Here is a 20,531-nt window from a genome sequence, read left to right on the forward strand (position 1 = left end):
TAGTGCTTCAGACCTTTAGACAATTCAGCAAACCATATGAGTGTATATTTTTAATTTTCAGACGTGTGATTAAAAAAATTGTAAGTGCATGACGTTTTTAATATCAGTGCATCTTGTAACAATGCAGCTTAGATTATCCTTCCCTTGCGTCTGTGATTTAGAGGCGTTCCAATTATCCGTGTTTGAAATTCATTGGATTGTAAGGGATTCACAGTTCCCCCATGTGTATCAGGGTGGAAACTAAGTGCAGCCATGGGTTCTGTTCAAATTGCAGAATTTGCCTGCAGTTGGATTTAGGAGTCAGAGGATTTATGAGTTATTTTCAATTTTCCGTCATTTTTCCTATCCTTCAGCTCTGACCACTCGTCCCTTCACTGCTTTCATCAGCTGGAACTTCAGGTGAGTGCTTCACATGTTCTTCTGCCCCTCAAAGTGCCCAGCACTCTGCCAACGGGAATCATCTACTGGGGGTAAATCTTTTTTCCCACAGTGTTGCAATGCCCTGCGAGGCTTCATGAGTAACTGAGCTGCGATCTGATTTACGTTCCAGTAAACTACCGAATTACATCGTATATTTAGTATGCACCACATATTGACTCATTTTAAGAAATTAAGTACTCTTAAAGATAGAGTCAACTTTATGGGGTTCTTACATGGCAGAAGAGTGCTCTGTGCTCCCTGATACAGAGTTGCTGTGCAGTTCTTTGGATCAATGGGGAAGGGAGGCAGGCTGATATGCCTGTCATGTAACAAAAAATGGTCAATTTTTTTTTAATTATAACAATAGTCATTATGAGTGCATCTAATACCTGCGACAATATAATTGTAACTAGAATTATTTATTTCAGGTTCAAGATGTTTTTGTTATTTATAGTTGTGAGTTCTTTCTTTTACCAGTAAACAAATAGGATCTTCCAGAATATAATTGCTTTTGATGGAGGAAATTTTCCGGTTAAATGTATCTTGGTGTAGTTTTTAAATGCTGAAACGTGTTAAGCAGGACATTGCAATAGATGGTCATCATTGGATAAGTAGGTAGGTGCAACATGTAATGTATCATGCAATTTTAAGTCAATAAATGTTAATTTAAGGAATGATCCTTGGCAAAGAATCTCTCACTATTCACTGGTATGGACTAAACTATTGGGAGGACCCGTATGTCTTGGGTGTTTACTATTCTATTTTTTAAATGACTTGCTTCAGCATCAAGATGTTTTAGTTATTTATAGTTGATGTTCTGATTTCTAAGAGAAACAAGTAAGTGCTTCTTGAGTGCGATTGTTTTTGGTGAAAGATGGACCCATGTTCCATGTATCCTAGTGAGGGGAATTGTCTTATTCATGTGCTCTGTGGTGATTAAATACAATAAGATTGCTACTTAAAGCCTAGTGCAAGCTGTCAGGGTAAGAGTTGGGAAAAGCAGCATAACATAGTAATAAGAGGCGTTACTTTCAGAGCTGTAACCAGTATTGATCTGAACTGAAGTTATGCAGTAAAGTTTCACTGTTCTTTATGGCCTATTTCTTCTTTTGTGAAGCTCATTAGCTGACCCTGTCATTGTACAATATATTGTGTGATTATGCCACATCCCTGGTCTGATGCATTAGGCTATGTTTATTAATTTTATTTTGTTTTTGTTGTTAACTTTTATTGAGAATTCTTTTTTTATGGTATTTTGTCCAATCTAACGTCAGTTTTGCTCAGTTGGCAGCACTCCTGCCTCTGGCTCAGAAGGCCATGGCATCAAGCCTCGTTCCCAGACTTGAACATATAATTGAGGCTGACTCCCACAGTACTGAGTGCTGTATTGCTGAAGGTACCGTGGGGGTAACCTGGCAGAGTGAATCATCCCGATCTCAATGGGATGAAAATTGGGCAGGTTCTACAATGGGTGGGCAATCCGCATTGTAACGTTGAAAATTGCCCCCATATTTCTGATGAGACCTTAAACTGAAGCCTCACCTCCCTGTTCTGGTGGCCTTAAAAGACCTAATGGCATTATGTAAAGAAGAGAAGGGGATGTCTCCTGGTGTCCCTCAGTCAACATCACCAGGAAAACAGATTAACCGGTTGTTTGTGGGATCTTGCTGTGCACAATTGACTGCTGCATTTGCCTATGTAAAAAGAACGACTACACTTCAAAAGTAAGTAATTGATTGTGAGGTGCTTTGAAATGTCCTGAAGGTTTGAAATAAAAACTTATTCTTATCTAGTATAACGATCACAGTAGGTAAGGTCATTGCAGATTATCCTAAAAAACAAATAGAAGAAAAAATGGAAAGGGGAAGAAGTGAATATCAAAGTGCTAATTTAATTTTTAAACATCTCTTCAGACTCGAGCACAATCCTTTCATAAAAATACTTGGAAAAGCTGTCAATAAATCTCAAGATCTGTGATCTGAAAGAATTCCATTTTCCCCCTGCTTTAAATCTATTGGATTGTAAGAGAGGGATAGTTCCCTCAAAGTGTTTTATCTTGCTGTCAATACTGCACTTTTTATGGCTTATTGTATGCCGCCTTAAAAAAGAATAAGAAATAAAAAGTGGGACAGCTTAATTCTTATGCTTTATGATGTCTGTAGTGCACACTGTGTTTTTTAAAAGTAACACTTCCGGAGCTAATTCAGCACCAAATATTGTACTATTTTATCGTCAGATAGCAGCATATTCATGTAACTTCACTTGAAAGCAAGTTACTTGGGGGAATTTTTAATCTTTGATCAATTCAAATAGTGAAAAGGCACCTAGCAGTTCTGTCAGTAAATGCACAATCCAGTGTGATGCTGAGCCAAACAGTCAAGAAAGTATCTTCAGAAGCAAAATACTGCAGATACTGGAAATCTGAAATAAAAAGAGAAAATGCTGGAGAAGCTCAGAAAGTCTGGCAGCATCTGTGGAGAAAGAAACAGAGTTAACGTTTCAGGTCGAAGACCTTTTGTCAGAACTGGAAGATGTTAAGAGAGTTAAAGTTTTTAAGCAAGTACAGAGCTAGGGAAAAGGGGGGAGGGAGGGGAGGGGAAAGAACAAAAGGGAAGGTCTATGATAGGGTAGAGGGCACGAGTGTTTAAATGACAAAAGGGATGATGATGCAAGGCAAAGAAGGTTGTAATGGGACAGGTTAAGAAACAAAAAATTGATCAGGAGTAGCTATAAAAGGCAGCACTAGTGACCGAAAAGTCAGTGACCAAGGAAGTATCTTGTTCACTGCCTGGTCAACGCTAAGCCAGGCAGGTGGACCCTCATCCGTGCCTTTCACCCAATTATTCTAATGCTCCCCTTGCCTTCCTCCCATCCTCCACCTTTCATAAACTTTACCTCGTCCAAAACTGCTGTCCCTATCCTGTCTCACAGGTCCAGTTCACCCATCACCCCTGCCCTCTCATCCCTACATCAACTCTTGGTTCCCGAACACCTCAAATTTAAAATCCTTGTGCTTATATCCCTCCATGGCCACAGCAGCTCTACAAACTCCCCCAAAACTTTCCGTTCCTCCAACTCCGACCTCTTGTACATACCACTCTCCCTTCACCACACCAATAGCAGCCATGCCTTCAACTATCTAGGCCCAGCATTCTGCAATTCCCCCAGTAAACCCCGCTGCTCCTTCACTGCTCTATTTTCCTTTAAGATCCTCCTTAAAATACATGACTTTGACAAAGCTTTTAGTCACCCTTCCTTCTTTGGCTTGACATCCTTATTTTCCCTTCTGCCTCTGTGAAGCGATTGTGTGAAGCATTTTTCTACGTTAAAGGTGCTTTATCAAAGCAAATCATTGTTATTGTTGTTTGTTTTAGGAGATCTCAGCCAGGTAGGAATCCTATACTAGGATTCAAAATGCCTTGGCTAGGGAGTGTGAAACTCAGCCCAGGATCTCTTTCCTGCTCACTCTGCAGGGCCCCCATTGGAAAGTGCATGCATACCAATTTCAGGTGAGAACAGGAATGGGCTTAGCTGTAATGACTCCTGTGGCTGAATAGTCTCGCACCACCACCTAAGACTGATTTTCATGGGCCTACTCTGCTCGGGCACTAAACAGGAGCAGCACCTGTCCAGCCCCATGGGCATCTGGATTTCCTGCCTGGGGCAGGAACAGCTTTGGGACCAGGAAAATTAGGAGCAGCTGCAGGCCTCTCAGGCCTAGAACTGCCTCTCTGCCCTCAGAGATTGACACTTTTTCTGGCTGCCAATGGAGATCAGCAGTCAAAAAGTCTTAATTGCCCATTACAATTCTTGAGAAGGGGGGTTGGTGGTTGTATTGTATCACTTACCTGCAGATCTTTGACCTGCCCGCAGAACCTGCAAGGACTCTCCGGCCAGTGGGGTTTGAGGGCAGGACACAGTGCCAGCTTTTTCTGGGCACCTCAGTGCTTGAATGCCCAGCAAGCATTCCCCGGCTGGGACGGAACCCTCCTGTCTGGCGATTGTTGCGCGGTGTCCGTTCATCCGTTGTCGCAGTGTCAGGGGGCACAGATCCAACAATCTGGGTCTCCACCACTTTTTCCCTGGTTTTCACATCTGCACAACGCTCAGTTCCTGGGCGCGAGAAGCAGGAAAACCAATCCTGCCACCTAGGCTTAAATATGAAAAGTTGCTAAGGTAACTGGAGAGCCAGCCCAGCATGAGTCAGCACCATCAGGAGGACGGGCAGAAATATTTCTTTCGTAAAAGTGAGGAAATGAAATCTGTTATTTATTGGAAAGCCATTCGTTCCGAAGGGCACTTCTTGATAGCAAACAGCAAATGATTTTATCTATAACAAACACCATAAAATATTGCACACCAAGTGCAATGTAAACCTGAAAAAATATCTTTATTTTACTAACTCAGCTGTGGGATTATCTTTAATGGCCGCTGAAACAGTAAGAATTATTATAGGAAGAACTGGCCAACGTTTGAGTTCAGTGTGAAGCAGGCAGTTCGAGGTGACCTTAGGATCTGAATTACAAATACAAACTGAAGGAGACTCCCTCAATCACATCTTTACATCAAATTTTGCTTTAATGCGTTGACTATAACACCGTAGCACAGCAGAGTAGGAATGCAGTGGAAAAGGCAGCCAATTACTGGAGGGATACAGAATGCAGGCCCAACAGGAATAGTTTGACAAGCTCTAATATCAAGCTGTCAGTGACAACAATCACCTAATGGACAATCAGACAGGTTTAATGGGTCTCCAAGCGAGTGTTATGTACTATACGGCCAAAGAACGTCTAGGCTTCTTGGTTCTGAATGATTGTGTTCTATAGAAATTGCATCCACAGACCATAGAGAGAAGCATCAATCTGCTGTAAATCTTCAGTAAATTACAAGGATTTTCAGAATGTACAAAACATGATAGCCCAGAAATTACTCACCTCCGGATGCCGTACTGCAATGGCGTCCTCTCTCTCCGCCAGCGAAGACGGGGAGCAGGTTCGCGAATACACACATGCGCATTAAAACCCGGAAATCGCGAACCTGCTCCCATTGGTTCGCCGGCAGTTTGACAGGTCCAAATTAAAGGGCCACTCCACATTACAATCAATAAAATCATTAAACATTCATAAACTGACCCACCTGCCCAGCTGGATCAAAGATACTTACGCCACCAAAAGGTACACTGGAAAGTACCAGCTCTACACTGCTTTTTGAAAGCGTGATGACTGTTAATAACTGAGAAACAACAAAAAATTAAATTTAAAAAATGTGGAATGTTATATTACTCTTATTTTCATATTTTTTGATCATTAAAAAAAAATTAAAAATTTTAATTTCTTTTTACTTTTAACTTCTGTAAGTTCCATTAAATTAAATCATTTGCTTGGATTTTTATAAGATATGTTAAATTATCTAATATAACATACAGAAGTTAACTATAAAGGAATGATCTCTACTTGCCTGCTTGTGGGTGTGACTTCTCTTTGTGACAAATTCTGTGGGCGTGACTTCCATTCCCACAGTCACTATCGATACGAATGAACCTGCGCTGATTTCACAACGCTGAACTTAAAAAAAATCGAAGAGGGAGCAAGTGGACGTCGGAGACCACGAGGTAAGTATTTTCATGGTGTTTGTCCACGGGATGTGCCGCGCTGGTCAGAGCAAGTGAGTGATTTATTCAGCTAATAAAACGTTGAGAAAAAAAAATTGTCAGATGTTCATGACACCTCAAAACATGTAATAGTTTATTTTACTCATTTTCACATGCCAGTAATGTGATATATCAGATAATTTTAGCCTTATTGGGAACAACATTACTTCCTTTTCAAACCAAATAGTTTCCTACATTACTACAGTAACTACACTTCAAAAAGTACTTCATTGGCTGTAAAGCACTTTGGGAAGACCTCAGGTCATGAAAGGCGCTTTACGTATCAAGTCTTTCCTTTCAAATATGAACTTATTAGGGCCAAAGAGGTAGAAATTTCTCTTGGGCTCCACCACAAAACGGGCACGAGTGAATCGGCCTCCTGCGTCACACTCCAATGTAAAAGAAAATCGGGCAGGATGTAATCAGCCAATTCGCTATCGCTCATTTTGCACTGCCACCCACAACTCTACTTTTTCTGTGAATTGCACCCTAATGGAAAGTGCAACCAACCAGAAATACGGTCGGAGACCCGTCATGCCAAGTCTCTGCTCCCGTTGCATCGTCCACGATCGCCCTGTCCTCGTCTGAGGAGGACCCTGCAGGGCTGTGCCTAAAGAAGCAGCAGAAATTTACATCAATCATTTCTGTCACGTTTGTGATATCGGAACGACCTGCCACCTGATTTCCTGTCCCAGCAATGGTCACAGGTCATGTGTTAGCTGCCTGCATAAAAAGGGGGAGGGAGCCTAGCAAAAAACATGGAGCTTTCTGAGCACTGTGAGACCTGAGTCTTCGAAAATTCTGAGATGGAGGAAATTTAGATACTGAGAAAACTCCATTACTTTGTTGCCATTTTATACCTTGAAGGGGATAGTTTTCACTGCAGTGGGACAACTGTTAAACCTGCATGATGGAGTTCTCCTTTGGAATTCCTCTGTAATTCTGCAGCAGAAGGAGGAGGGGAAGATAGAGCAGGGAACTCTTTTGGTTGCAAGAACAGTAAGGCAAAACCAGAGCAAGAGCGTGCCAAATCAGAGGCTTCCAACTGAGAGGGCTTATATACCCTCAATGGACTATCCTGGACCTTAGTAAGGAAAAATGCTTTTGGAGGCTCCAATTTAGAAGGGAGGTCATTGGAGAGTTGTGTTACTTGCTGGGACTGGGCCTCCATTTCAGGGCATCACCAGGGACATAGCTTGCATAAGCCAGTCGGCAGTGTGTAGTGCCCTTGGCTTCTACTGACTCAGCTTGCCCATTCATGCAGGGTTTGATTGATGGAACCCGTGTAGGCTTGTGGGCTTCTGCAGAGAGGAGAGCCCATTATATGAATCGGAAGGGGTATTCCGCCATTAATGTACAGACAGTATACAATCACCAGCATAAATCATGCAAATCAATGCCAGGTTCCCTGGTAGCTCACACAATGTCTTTATCCTCAGACAATCCATCATTCCATTCTTGTTTGAAGAAGGGCAAAGATTGAAGAGCTGGCTGCTAGACAACCTGTGCTACCCACCGTTGCTATAGCTAGTGACATGTCCTGTGAACTCCGTCTAATGATAAGGAGCAGAGATATAATGAGGCTCATGCTTCCATTACAGTGAACATTGAGACTATAATTGACATTCTGCTGCAGACATTCCAATGCCAGGATCATTTTGGATTTGCTCTGCACTGTAATCCAGGGAAGGTGTCCAGGATCATAGTGACCTGCAGCACACTGCACAACCCAACACCAACAGGGGCATCCACCTGGAGGAGCAAGAAGTGAAGTGGGCAGAGGAGGAGCAGGAGGGTACAGCAGCTGAGGAAGACGAGGCTCCAGACAGAACACAGGAGATTCGGGTCACAACTGCTGAAGCATCTGGAGAAATCTCATCTTGTAAATCCTCTCATCACGTCATCCAGAACAACAGTTTCATTCTATCCCTCCCTCTTGAACTTCCTCTGGATTAAAGATAAACTCTGGAAAACCCACATCTGATCATCACACCCTACTAAAAACCTTCTGATCATCACACCCTACTAAAAACCTCAGCTCCAGTAACATCGAAAGGGCTTTGCACAAAGCATAATCTGCAACCAATACATTTACAGCGCATACAACCAATTGTGACTGTCAACCTGATTCTGTTCATTACAGTTCTTCTCCTTTCTAACAGTGGCTGCCTTTTTGTGTGCGGTTAACAATCCCTGTGCTTCATCTAAGTGGTTTCCCAAAGGCAAAAGGATGGCAGTCGTGTGTCACTCTCAGGCTCCAGGACTCTAGGTAGTTCACATATCAAATGGGCTGGCATCAGGCTGCAACGACCACCAGGACCTGCCTCCTATCGGGCTTCTGTACAGCCAAGAACGGGGGGTGGGATGGGGAGAAGAGAAACTGAAAGCTGTGGAGGTGGAACCTACTGGATAGAGAGCACTAACGTCCACAGTGTATTTCAACATTCTGCCAAATGTAACGTTTCATCTGCTGATGCACCCAGGCCCACAGTGTTGCATGTCTGCTTGCATTGCTGTTATCGTACTGGGAGTAGTTAGGCTGCGTGTGACAGATTGCATATTGCGCCTGTCTAACAGGACTCTGTACGAGTGAAAGCCACGTGGATCAGTTTTAATTTTATGGCTGTTGTGTCTGATCTCAAATTGCGTCTTGCTGCAATCCTGCTGCTTTCATTTCAGAAAACAATCAATCTTGGGTAAGGATAGTGCCATGGAACTGGAAGGATAGAACTAGTGAGTGAGTTCACACAGCAGCAGCGAGGGTGTAGACTGCCATTCGGGGAAAACACAGCACAGCATGAGGCAAAAACATATGGTCAACAGAGGAAATGCAGTTGGGTGAGGGCAGATATGATGTTGAAATATCTATGGATGAAGTTAATAAAGACCCAAGAGTCTTAATCAATTCAACACTCAATGGGCCCAATCAATGCAGTGCAGCAATCAACAAGCCATTTGAATGTTGAACTATATAGCCAAAGCAGTAAAATATAAGTCAGAGGATGTGATGATTAAATTGTACAGTGCTCTGGTCAGATCACACCTTGAGCGCTGGGCCGGTTCTGGTCACTGAGACACAAGGTAGACTTTCAAGTTCTGGATGCAGTGCAGTGAAGAGACACAAAGCTGGTCTCCAATCTTACAGGTCTCAGGAAAGACTAGAGAAGCTTGGGGTCTTCTTCCTTGAATGGAAATGGCTGAGTGGTGATTTTATAAAGGTATACAAGATCAAAAACTGTATTTTATAGGTAAATCGAGAAAATTACTTTTAAATTAAATTTAGTAGGACAAGGGGACCCAGGTTTAAACTGGTAAAAGACAAATTTAAGACTGATACCAGGACGTTTTTCTTGCATACAAAGGTGCTTCCAAGAGGTGTAAGGAAAAAATGGCACAAAGCCAGAGAAGGAGATGTTAGGTGGGGTGACCCTAAATCAATGGGTTTTGAAGAGGCTCTTAAAGGAGGAGTGGGAGATGGAGAATCAGAGGGGTTTAGGGAGGGAATTCCAGAGCATGGAGCCTAGGCAGTTTAAGGCTCAGCTGCCAATGGTAAGGGGAAGGGATAAACGGATACGCAAAAGACCAGAGGAGGTTACGGAGACAAGGAAGGGTGAGGCCGTGTAGGGTTTTAACCATGAGTATGAGAATTTTAACTTGAGGCATTGGGAGATTGGGAGTCTCTGATTGCTCAGCGAGGATGGTGGTGAGGGGTAAGTGAGACTTGTGGGATAGGATACGGCAATAGAGTTTTGGATGAGCTGAAGTTTACAGAGGGTGGAGGATGAGTGGCCATCCGAAAGAACATTGGAATAGTCGAGGCTGGAAGTGACAAAAGCATGGATGAGGTTTCTCAGCAGATGGGTTGAGGCAGGGGCAGAGACAGGTGATGTTACATAAGTGGAAGTAGACTGTATTTGTGATGGAGAAGATATGGAGTTGAAAGATCAGAGTCGAATAAGATGCTATGGTTGTGAACAGTTTGGTCCAATGTGAGACAGTGGCCGTGGAGGTGAATAGAGTTGGTGACAAGGATACGGAGTTGGTGTTTAGCTGGAGGAAATTACAGTTCATCCAAGAATGGATCTGGAACAAGCAGCGTGACAGAACAAAGGCAGTGGAGGGGTCAAGAGAGGTGGGGCTGAGGTAGAACTGAGCATCATCAGCGTACATTTGGAAACTGACCCCAAAGCTGCAGATGATTTTGACAATGGACATTATGTAGATAAGGAGAGGAGAGGGCCAAGGATAGATCCTGAGATGATGGTTTGGGAAGAGAATCCATTGATAGAGATAATCTGGCTATAATTGAATAGGTAGAGTGGAACCAAGGCCGGGCAGTCCCAATGAGCTGGACAGCAGAGAAGAGTCATTGGAGGAGCATGGTGTAGTTGACCATGCCAAAGACTGCAGAGAGGTCAAGGGGGGACAGGCAGTGATAATGGACAGAGAATGCCATTCATGACTTTGGTTAGTGCCATTTTGGTTCTGTGGAAGGGTTAGAAACCTGATTGAAGAGATTCAAACAGGGAGTTACGGAAGAGATTTGGAAGACAACAACACATTCAAGGGCTTTGGTGATAAAAAGATGTTGGAGATGGGGCAGTAGTTTGCAAGGACAGTAGGGTTGAGGCTGTATTTTTTGGGAAGTGAGTGAAAACAGTTTTGAAAGGGAGGGTAACAGTGCCTGAATGTAGTCAAAGACAGGCTGAATAAAGCAGGGAACTGCCAGAAAGATGAAGAGGCTCAAACAGGGAAGATTTTTACTTTCCTTTGTGGGGACAAGAGGAGCAAATTTGGACCTCACCTGCCCTGGACCACCACTCCCCTGCCTTTCCTGTGTAGGCGTTGGCAGAGACTGAGACCAACACAGGTAAGTGAGTACGAGCAAGACTGGAGGGAACTACTAAGCCCTCTCGCTCCATTTCTGGCTATTACTGCCACCACACCGGGCCTACTGTCACTTTCCACCGGCCAGTCCCAAGGAGTGGCAACAACAGGAATGGAAGGAAGTAAAATGGGATGGGAGGCCAGGTCCCGCCTCTACCCACCTAAATTTGCATCTGGCAGGCTGGGAAGTAGTGGCCAGCTGTAGCCTCGGTGGGTGGGGAGGGGAGGGAAGTCAAGGTCGGGGCAGAAGTGGCCGTAGTCCTTCTCAGTTCATTTTCCTGCCATATCTGCTGCTAAGGGAAATCCCACCCATGATATGTTAACATTTTTAAATGCCATTTTTATGTGTCGGTCGATTGCCTTTGATGTTGTAGATTTGGGTAATAGCAGACAGATCAAAATGGTGATCCACACACATAAATATTATTGTACACCTTGGTGTATGCTGCTGTTTCTTTTAAACAGGGATGAACTGAAACCAAATAGTCTGAATAACCCCAGATTTAAGTGTCCATATATTAATGCAATGTAGCTCAAGTCTTGTTACATGAGGTTCTGAGTTTGCTTGAATATTGATCCTTAGTGCTTTGTATTTTTATATAGCAGATATACTGTGATTGGACATCCACAAGCCTTTTTTATAGCTATTGTTTGAAGATTTCATTTTAGGGCTGTTACGTTAAGCTGTCAACTCCTCATTCTGTAGAGTTAATTAGGATATTTAATGAAGTACAGGCGTCTGAAGTGCTGAGTGACAGCTCATGTGTACAAAAGAGAAGAGTGAGCCAGTTTGAGGAGACATAGATGTGGTCATTTAGCAGTAATTGTGGTAATATCATTGTTAGTGGTTGATTGATTCAAATAATTGTTGTTAATACTGATGTCAGTACTGAACTGAAATCACAATATTAATGGGATTATGATATATACATAATAATTTGTCACTCTCTATTTCTAAAATCTCACATCTGTATGAACTATGCGTTCATTTGTCTGATTATTTTCCTGTAATTCGGACATAATATTTGTTTTGTTGTTACACCTGTGATGTTACCATGGAGTTCTTCTGTGGATAATGTTAACTGTTTCTTCATATTCCCAGAAACCCTTGCCCTCTTCTCCTCTGCCTATTCTAAAATAACCATCATGGTGGCCCTAGTGTCGTCAACTAAAAGCCAAATAAATGTGGCCTCTTTTTAAAGGGGCACAATTAATAAAAAGCTTAATCATAAAGGAAACTTATGGAACCATAATAATAAGGTTCTGGGCATCCACTGCACCTCCAGTCCCTGTGGTGCCCACCGATCGCGGAGGCCTCATGGATACCGCAGACACCGCATGCTCCTTCTCCAGGGCCACCCGGGTGCAGACTAGACCATGGAAGAGAGGCAGGCAGCCAGAGTGAACTCCTCTGGTATGTGGATGGAGTTAAGTCATAGGAATTTCAGTTTATTTAACACAAATACATGGCTCAGCGTGAACTACATTCTTTACATGATACAGCACATGACACTGCAAAGATTGACTTGCACATGCCACTCTTGATCCAAGAGGCCATAGACAAATCTTCTTTGAACTGAGTATCTGAGATGAGGCAGAGCAAGTTCAGAATCAGGACTGGACTTCTCTATTTTCTATTAATACCGCATGTTGCTGTTCAGGGAGAGAATGAAGTAATACACAGCAGGCCTGTCCCAAGGTGGCGATCAAAACTCTTGAAGGAACTTTTAGACTAGTGAACTCATTTCTGATCCCTCACATTGAGTTTCACCTTCTGACTATGTGGTGCTGGGAATTTGTGGTATGGCCTGACTCAAGCCAAGTCAGCGGAGGGCTTAATGTCTTCTGAAGGCGCAACCAAGGATGTTTCATTTGGGGTGTACATCATCATAGGCAAGCTGCTGACTTAAAGGCCTTCCTATCCTGTCACAGACTTTGTACAATTTCATTTAACAGACAAGTGCCAGGCAATGACCATCTCCAACAAGAGAGAGTCTAACCAACTCCCCTTGACAATCAATGGCATTACCATCACCGAATCCCCCACCATCAACATCCTGGGGGTCACCATTAACCAGAAACTTAACTGGACCAGCCATATAAATACTGTGGCTACAAGAACAGGTCAGAGGCTGGGTATTCTGTGGCGAGTGACTCACCTCCTGACTCCCCAAAGCCTTTCCACCATCTACAAGGCACAAGTCAGGAGTGTGATGGAACACTCTCCACTTGCCTGGATGAGTGCAGCTCCAACAACACTCAAGAAGCTCGACACCATCCAGGACAAAGCAGCCCGCTTGATTGGCACCCCATCCACCATCCTAAACATTCACTCCCTTCACCACCGGCACACAGTAGCTCCAGTGTGTACCATCCACAGGATGCACTGCAGCAACTCGCCAAGGCTTCTTCGACAGCACCTCCCAAACCCGCGACCTCTACCACCTAGAAGGACAAGAGCAGCAGGTACATGGGAACAACACCACCTGCATGTTCCCCTCCAAGTCACACACCATCCCGACTTGGAAATATATCATTGTTCCTTGATCGTCGCTGGATCAAAATCCTGGAACTCCCTTCCTAACAGCACAGTGGGAGAACCTTCACCACACGGACTGCAGCGGTTCAAGAAGGCGGCTCACCACCACCTTCTCAAGGGCAATTAGGGATGGGCAATAAATGCAGGCCTTGCCAGTGATGCCCACATCCCATGAACGAATAAAAAAACCCACTGTATTCTGTCATTGTTGGCCAAGACTAGACTGAATGATATCTCTAATATTTAACATCTGAAACCTTCTCCTTAGTGATGACCACCAGACTTTCAATTTTTTTTCAACCCTGTTTTCAGAACTGGTTGGAGAGTTAACCCCATTCCCAACACAGTCACAGTCAATATTATTGCATTTATGAGTCACTGTGATCCACTGCAATCACCGTGTAGGCTGCCAATCCCAATGCATGGACTCCACTGTGGACGCCATGCAGATATTTTGTTTTCTATTGCAGTATAGTGCAGGTTTTCCTGGCGTTCCCCAGCTCCAGCACTAGACAGAAGCAGTGCACCTATAGTGTGATGCTCCTGTCCAGCCTCAGGATCGCTAGGATTTTCCACCTCATGTCACTAACATGGCCCTGGGGTACTCCTGACACAGGCCCAACTCCAGAGCCAGGAAAGTGAGGGTGGCCTCAGGCCTGCAGTGTGTGTCTGGCCTTGGTTATCAGGATCTTTTGGCTGCTGATGGAGATTAGGACCCAGAAAGACCTGATTAAGTTTTAAAATTCTGGATTTGATATCCAAACCTGCAACAATGCTCGCATGAAAGTTTGCACCCTAAATTTCCTAATGCTAACAGCCCCAACCATGATGAGCTGATTGCTTTTTTGTTAATGTAGTAAAATTTGCTGATGACACCAAGCTATGCATTTGGTTGAAGACAGCATTCAAAAGGAGATGGCAGGATTTAGTGGCTGAACTAAGGATTTTAATGTGGATAAATATAAGACAATCTGCATGTTAGAAGAGGAAATATGTGTACATAATGAAAAAATATCTCCGTTAGCAAAGGTGGACAAGGGAAAGGAATAGTAATGACTGAGCTTTCACTGAAAGCATCCTGTCAATGTAAAATTGTTTTCAACAAGGCTAATCAAATACTGGAATGTTTTATGTAGATCTCTGAGACCAACACAGCATATTATATATATTTCCAGTGCTCCATCTTCAAAACAATATCAATACATTGCAAATGTTTCAGTAGAGAGTGACAAGGATGATTGTAAGACTTGGGTCTGCAAATTAGGTAGAGGAACTCACAGAGTTTTCATTAAAGGGAAATATGACCCAGATTTTCAAATCCTGAGAAGAATGGATAATGTAGATGCAAGTTATTTAACTTGGAATGTTTACACAGAAGCAGAAATCATGAATATAACATTAACAAGCCATAAGCATTTGAGATTAGAAGGATTTCTTTCTCTACAGTCATGGATATGTGAAATAATCTCCTTCTTAAGGCACTTAATGTTGGGTGGATTAACATCTGTAAAAAATTGTCAGATGAATGTATGGTTGGGAAAAGGATTGAGGGTTATAAGGTTACACACAGATGATTGAATACATTGTAAACATGGTGGTGTTGGACTGCTGAATCTGGGAAATGTGATGCCAAAGAAGGCTGAGGTCAAGAATTCATAATTTGGGATGAAAGATGACCTGGAAGCATTGGAGGGAGGCCTGAAATCTGACTCTAAGGGGATGTGGGGGTGGGGGCAGCAGCTGGCAGCATTGAGGGGGAGTAGGACCAGGAAAATCTGGGCTGACCTGCCCTTGACCCATTAAACAACACGTTCCTTGGGCTGTCAAACCTGGTTCCTGACCTGAAATCAGTTTTAAGCAAGAAGTGCATTTAATACTATAGTTGTTACTATAGTACAATTGTACTATAGTTGTACTATAGTACAATTATTCTAAAACTAAAGTGGATGTAAAAGATCCCACTGCCACTACTGGAAGAAGAGCAGAGGAGTTCCACCTGGTGTCTTGGCCAGTATTTATGCATCACCAGAACAGATTGTGGGAGCTTGCTTTGTGCAAATTGATTGCTGTGTTTCCTACATTACAACAGTGACTGTACTTTAAAAGTACATGATAGGTTGTAAAGCCCTTTGGGACATCCTGCGGTCGTGAAAGGCACTATAGAAGTGCAAGTTCTTTTTTTATAATTAAATTGGATATTTACAATCTGATGACACAAGAGATGTAATTAACTTCTCAAACATAAAAGTTAAAATACAGGTGATGTAATAACCTCCATTGCTGAACTGAAGTTTTCAAAATTCAATTTATTTACCTTTTAAGAAACAAACCCTCAGAAATAAGCTTTCTAGGATAACAAACAGAAAAAATACATTTTTCACAATCACCTAATTAAATTTTGCATTGTTTCTCCAACAGCTATCAAAGCTTCTTTCTCTTTCCCTCTCTCTGTTTCTCTGCTGTTTTCTCTCTCTCTCTCTCTCTGTCTCCCTTTCTCACCCTCCCTCGCCTCTCTCCATTTCCTTCTCGTTTTCTTTCTGTCCATGTATGACTCTATCCCTCTCCTCTCTCACTTTCTGTCTATATGTGTCTCTGTGTCTCCCTTTCCTCTCTCTTTTTCAGTCTATTTGCGTCTCGGTCTATCTCCTCTCTTCTTGTCAATGTAGTCTTTATCCCTCTGCTTCTCTCTCTCCAGCCATCCTTGATTTAAGCTCTCTCTAAAGTAAAAATTAAGCACTTGATAATATTTTAAATATGAAAGATTTTCTGAACTTGGTGTTTAAAAATTCTCCTTATTGTTTTCAAGTCATTTTCATAGAAAGGCTGCCACTGGGGAAATAAAGTGGCTGAAAATCCTCGAGGAAGAGGAGAGAGAAAGAGGGACGAGGTCAGAAGGCGCACTTAGTGGGGGTGGGTGGATCGAGGGGTCAGAAATATTATCTCGCTCCACAAGGCCCGGAATATTCATGTCAGTGGGAGGTTGTGCTGCACTGGACTTGGCAGCTTTTCTTCCTTCCTCTGAAGCCCTAGCTGTGCTCTAAGTGTTGATGGTGGGAGGAGGAGGGGAGGAGTAATTCCAGTGAGGTCGATTTGTTTAGTCAAGCTCCATTACTGCTGAGGTTGGGAGCCCTGTGCTTTGCATCACCTTGATAATGCATCCACTGATTTTGGCTACAACACCGGGGTAGATTTTCAACTCACTGCGGAGGCATAAAACCAGTGCTGTGGATCAGCCGTCCATTGTAGAAACCACCCGATTTTTATTTCCATTTAAATCAATGGGAATGGAAATCGGGCCGGTTTACTTAATAGGAGACCGATCTGCAGCGCAGTTTTATGCTCATGTGACAGGTTGAAAATCTACCCCATTATTCTTTTTGTATTGTCAGGCATATTTAATATTAGTTATGAAGGTATGTGGCACCTAGAAAATTGATTTACAACATTATTTAAAATCCATAGGAACTTTGAGACTATTTCAAAGATGCTGGTTGCCATCTGTTGTAAACTATAAGAAGATTTGCAGCTCATTTACTTGAATAAACACTGCTCTATTCATGCTGTTCATCAAACCATCTGACGTCAGAGTGAAAATCAGATACATGAAGTGCTCTTACATTAATGAATGTAATTTGCCAATCAACGGAATGTTGGAAAGATTTTTTTTTAATGAGAAGCTTTATGCTGATTCATTGCATTGCTGATGCTTTAACTTAAGAAAATATGAATCAGTTCCACAGTTCCTCCAGTGAGTGGGCAACTATGAGAGAACCTCTTCCTCTGTGAAAGGTGGGATTTTAGGAATTACAACAACAATTTGCAGTTATATAGTACCTGTAATGTCATAAAGTGCTTCACAAAGGGAGGGAGGCAGGCACAGAGCAAAAGTTGATGAAAGAGTTAGGGGAAGTACTCATTGGTTGGTCAAAGAGATAGGTTTTGAGGATTATGCTTGAAGTGGGGAGAGGTGTCGCAAGCCAGACGGATTTTAGAAGGGAATTCCAGAATGAAGGAGTGTGATATGCCAGCAATGAAGGGAGAACATACAATAGAGGCAGATTGGAGGAATGCAGAGTGCGAGCCGATGTAGGACTGCAGGAGGTCGCCTGAGGCAAGTGGAGGAAGTCTAGAGAGGGATTAGAAGATGAGGATTTTGAAATCAACATGCTAGGAGGTTGGCAAGGATAGGATGTAGATGGCATTGTTCTGGATGAGTTGAAGTTTGTGTTGGGTGGAGCTGGCTCTGCCAACCAGGGGAGCATTGGAGAAGTTGAGGCTGACGGTGGCAATGACATTAAGTAAATTTTCAGCAAGAGTGGGAAGTTGAGGTAGGAACAGAGATGGTCAATGTTACAGAGGGGAAGTAGGGAGTCTTGGTGATAGGACATAAGAATGTTCTAGTGAATTTGTGCAATTTCAAATTGTAGGTAGTGTCGAGGGATGTGTAGGCACAATGGGGTAAGAATTCCTTTGGTTTTAAAGGAACACATTTATGATTTTGTTAGAAATACCAAAGGAAATTTTCACAAACCTATTTATATTACATACAATAACCAAAGGAATTCTTTCCACATGATGTAAATTAACTTGCTGTTTAAGTTTTATCTGTCAATAGTGTACATTCAAAATATTTTTGACACAAATTTCAGTCAGGGTTATTTTTGTAAAATTTTCAGTCATGTGTATAAAGTGATGGATATGCAATTGGGAAGCAGCAACAAAGCAAATGTTTCAGATCAGGGATTCTGTAACAGTAAAATATGCACAATTTGTCCACATTATCTGAGCCACAAGATTATTTAATGTCTTTAAATCCCAGCTGTCTGCCCATATTTTCATACAACAGATGTAGTGTGGATTTTTATTCAAAACAGAAATTGCTGGGAGCAGTCAGCAGGCCAGGCAGCATCTGAGGAGAGAACAAAGGAGGGAGATATTGGATAAAGCCCGTTGTTCGTCAGAAAATAGTTGGAGCAATCGCACAGCCCGCCTGATCACTGGGGCGAGAAGCACAAGCACCAGACTGCCCCAGCCAACGGCGAGATGCTGCCATCTGCAGCCAGGCCCTTTACCACCACAGCTTCTCAAGATTGCCTACCACAGCCATCTCAAGTGCCCTCAGTGGAAGTTCAGCAGCTTTCTTCCTCCCAAGCTGTAGCCACAGGGGGACGACCTTGTAGGAGCACTAGAATAGGCAATAGAGCACGGAAGTCAGGCAGTAGGGGTTTGCACAAGAGATGATCTTTAGTTCTTAATTGTTAATTTTTTAGAATTATGAAATGATGACTGATGAAGGGTCTAGATGTTTTTAACTTTTTCTTTACTTAGCTGTTGGTCTTAACATTCATAGTAATGCAACACCTAAGAAGGTGTACACTTTGAGAGCATTCATTTGGTAAGTGTAAGGACCTTGATGAGGTGGTAGGAGGGACTGTTGGTGCATTCAGGAAGGGTGGGGTTATTCAACTGAGCCTCTCCTCGATGTTTTTTTACTACAGAGCTCTGGCAGTGGTAGGGATTGGTGGCCCTTGCTCTTCATCAGCATCCTCAGATTCCTGCTGATCTCCCTGCTCCTTCACTTCCATTTCTTACCCCCATGAGTCTCTAAGGGTTGGCCCCTTTGCAAGAAAAAGTTATGGAGCTTGCAACACACAACAACGAATCTGGAGACTCTCGGGGCTGTTCTGATGGACGCCTCCAGACCTGTCTAGGCAGCGGAACTTCTGTTTCAGAAGGCCAATGGTTTGTTCAATCAGAGCTTTGGTGGAGATGTGGCGCACCTCTGCCTCTGTGCTCAGGTTCCTGACAGGAGTCATGAGCTAGACGGTCATGGAACACCCCTTATCGCCTGACATCTGATGGGCTGGGTGGAAGAGAGGGGATATTGAGGACTGGCGCAGGATAAAGCCATCATGACCCGTGCCAGGAAACTGGGCACACACCTGCATAACGCACTGCCCTTCATCACACATGAGCTGGACAATCAGGGAATGGAGTCCCTTCCTGTTGACGTGTATCCCTGGCCTTTCAGGTTAAACACGCAAGGCAATGTGGATGCAGTCAATGATGCCTTGCGTCCGTGGGAAGCCTGCTAGTTTACTTTCATAATTTATTTTCTCCCTCTTTATTATTCTTTTAGTCATCCTTTGCTGGGTTTTAAAGTTTTCCCAATCTTCGGGCTTACCAGTAATCTTTGCCATGTTGTATGCTTTTTCTTTTAACCTGATACCACCCTTTAATTCCTTAGTTAGCCATGGTTAGTTCATCTTTTTTGTGGAGTCTTTCCTCCTCATAGGGATATATTTTTGTTGCGAGTCATAAAATATCTTTTTAAATGTTTGCCACTGCTTATCCACCATCATACCATCTAATCTGTTTACCCAATCCACTTTAGCCAATTCCGCCCTCATTCCTTTATAACTGCCCTTATTTAAATTTAATATAGTAGTTTCAGACCCAAGATCCTCGCTCTCAAACTGGATGTGAAATTCTATCATGTTATGATCACTGCTGCCCAAGGGATCCTTTACTTTGAGATCATTAATTAGTCCTGTTTTGTTACCTATTACCAGATCCAAAATGGCCTGTTCCGTGTTTGGTTCCCCGACCTATTGGTCTAAGAAACAGTCCCGAATACACTCTATGAACTCCTCCTCAGGGCTATTTTTGCCAATTTGATTTGTCCAATCTATGTGAAAGTTAAAATCGCCCATGATTATTGCATTACCGTTTTTATAAGCCCCCCTTATTTCCTGATTAATATTTTGCCCTACAGTGTAGCTACTTTTAGGGGGCCTATATACTACTCCCACCAGTGATTTCTTTCCCTTGCTATTTCTTACCTCCACCCAAATTGATTAGACATCTCGATCGTCTGAGCCAAGATCATTTCTCACTATTATACCAATTTCATCCTTTATTAATAGAGCTACCCCACAACCTATACCTTTTTTCCCATCCTTCCAAAATGTTAAATAGCCCTGAATATTTAGCTTCCCAACTTTGGTCACCTTGCAACCACGTCTCTGTAATGGC

The sequence above is a fragment of the Heptranchias perlo genome, chromosome 33, assembly GCF_035084215.1.
Source record: "Heptranchias perlo isolate sHepPer1 chromosome 33, sHepPer1.hap1, whole genome shotgun sequence".
NCBI lineage: Eukaryota > Metazoa > Chordata > Chondrichthyes > Hexanchiformes > Hexanchidae > Heptranchias > Heptranchias perlo.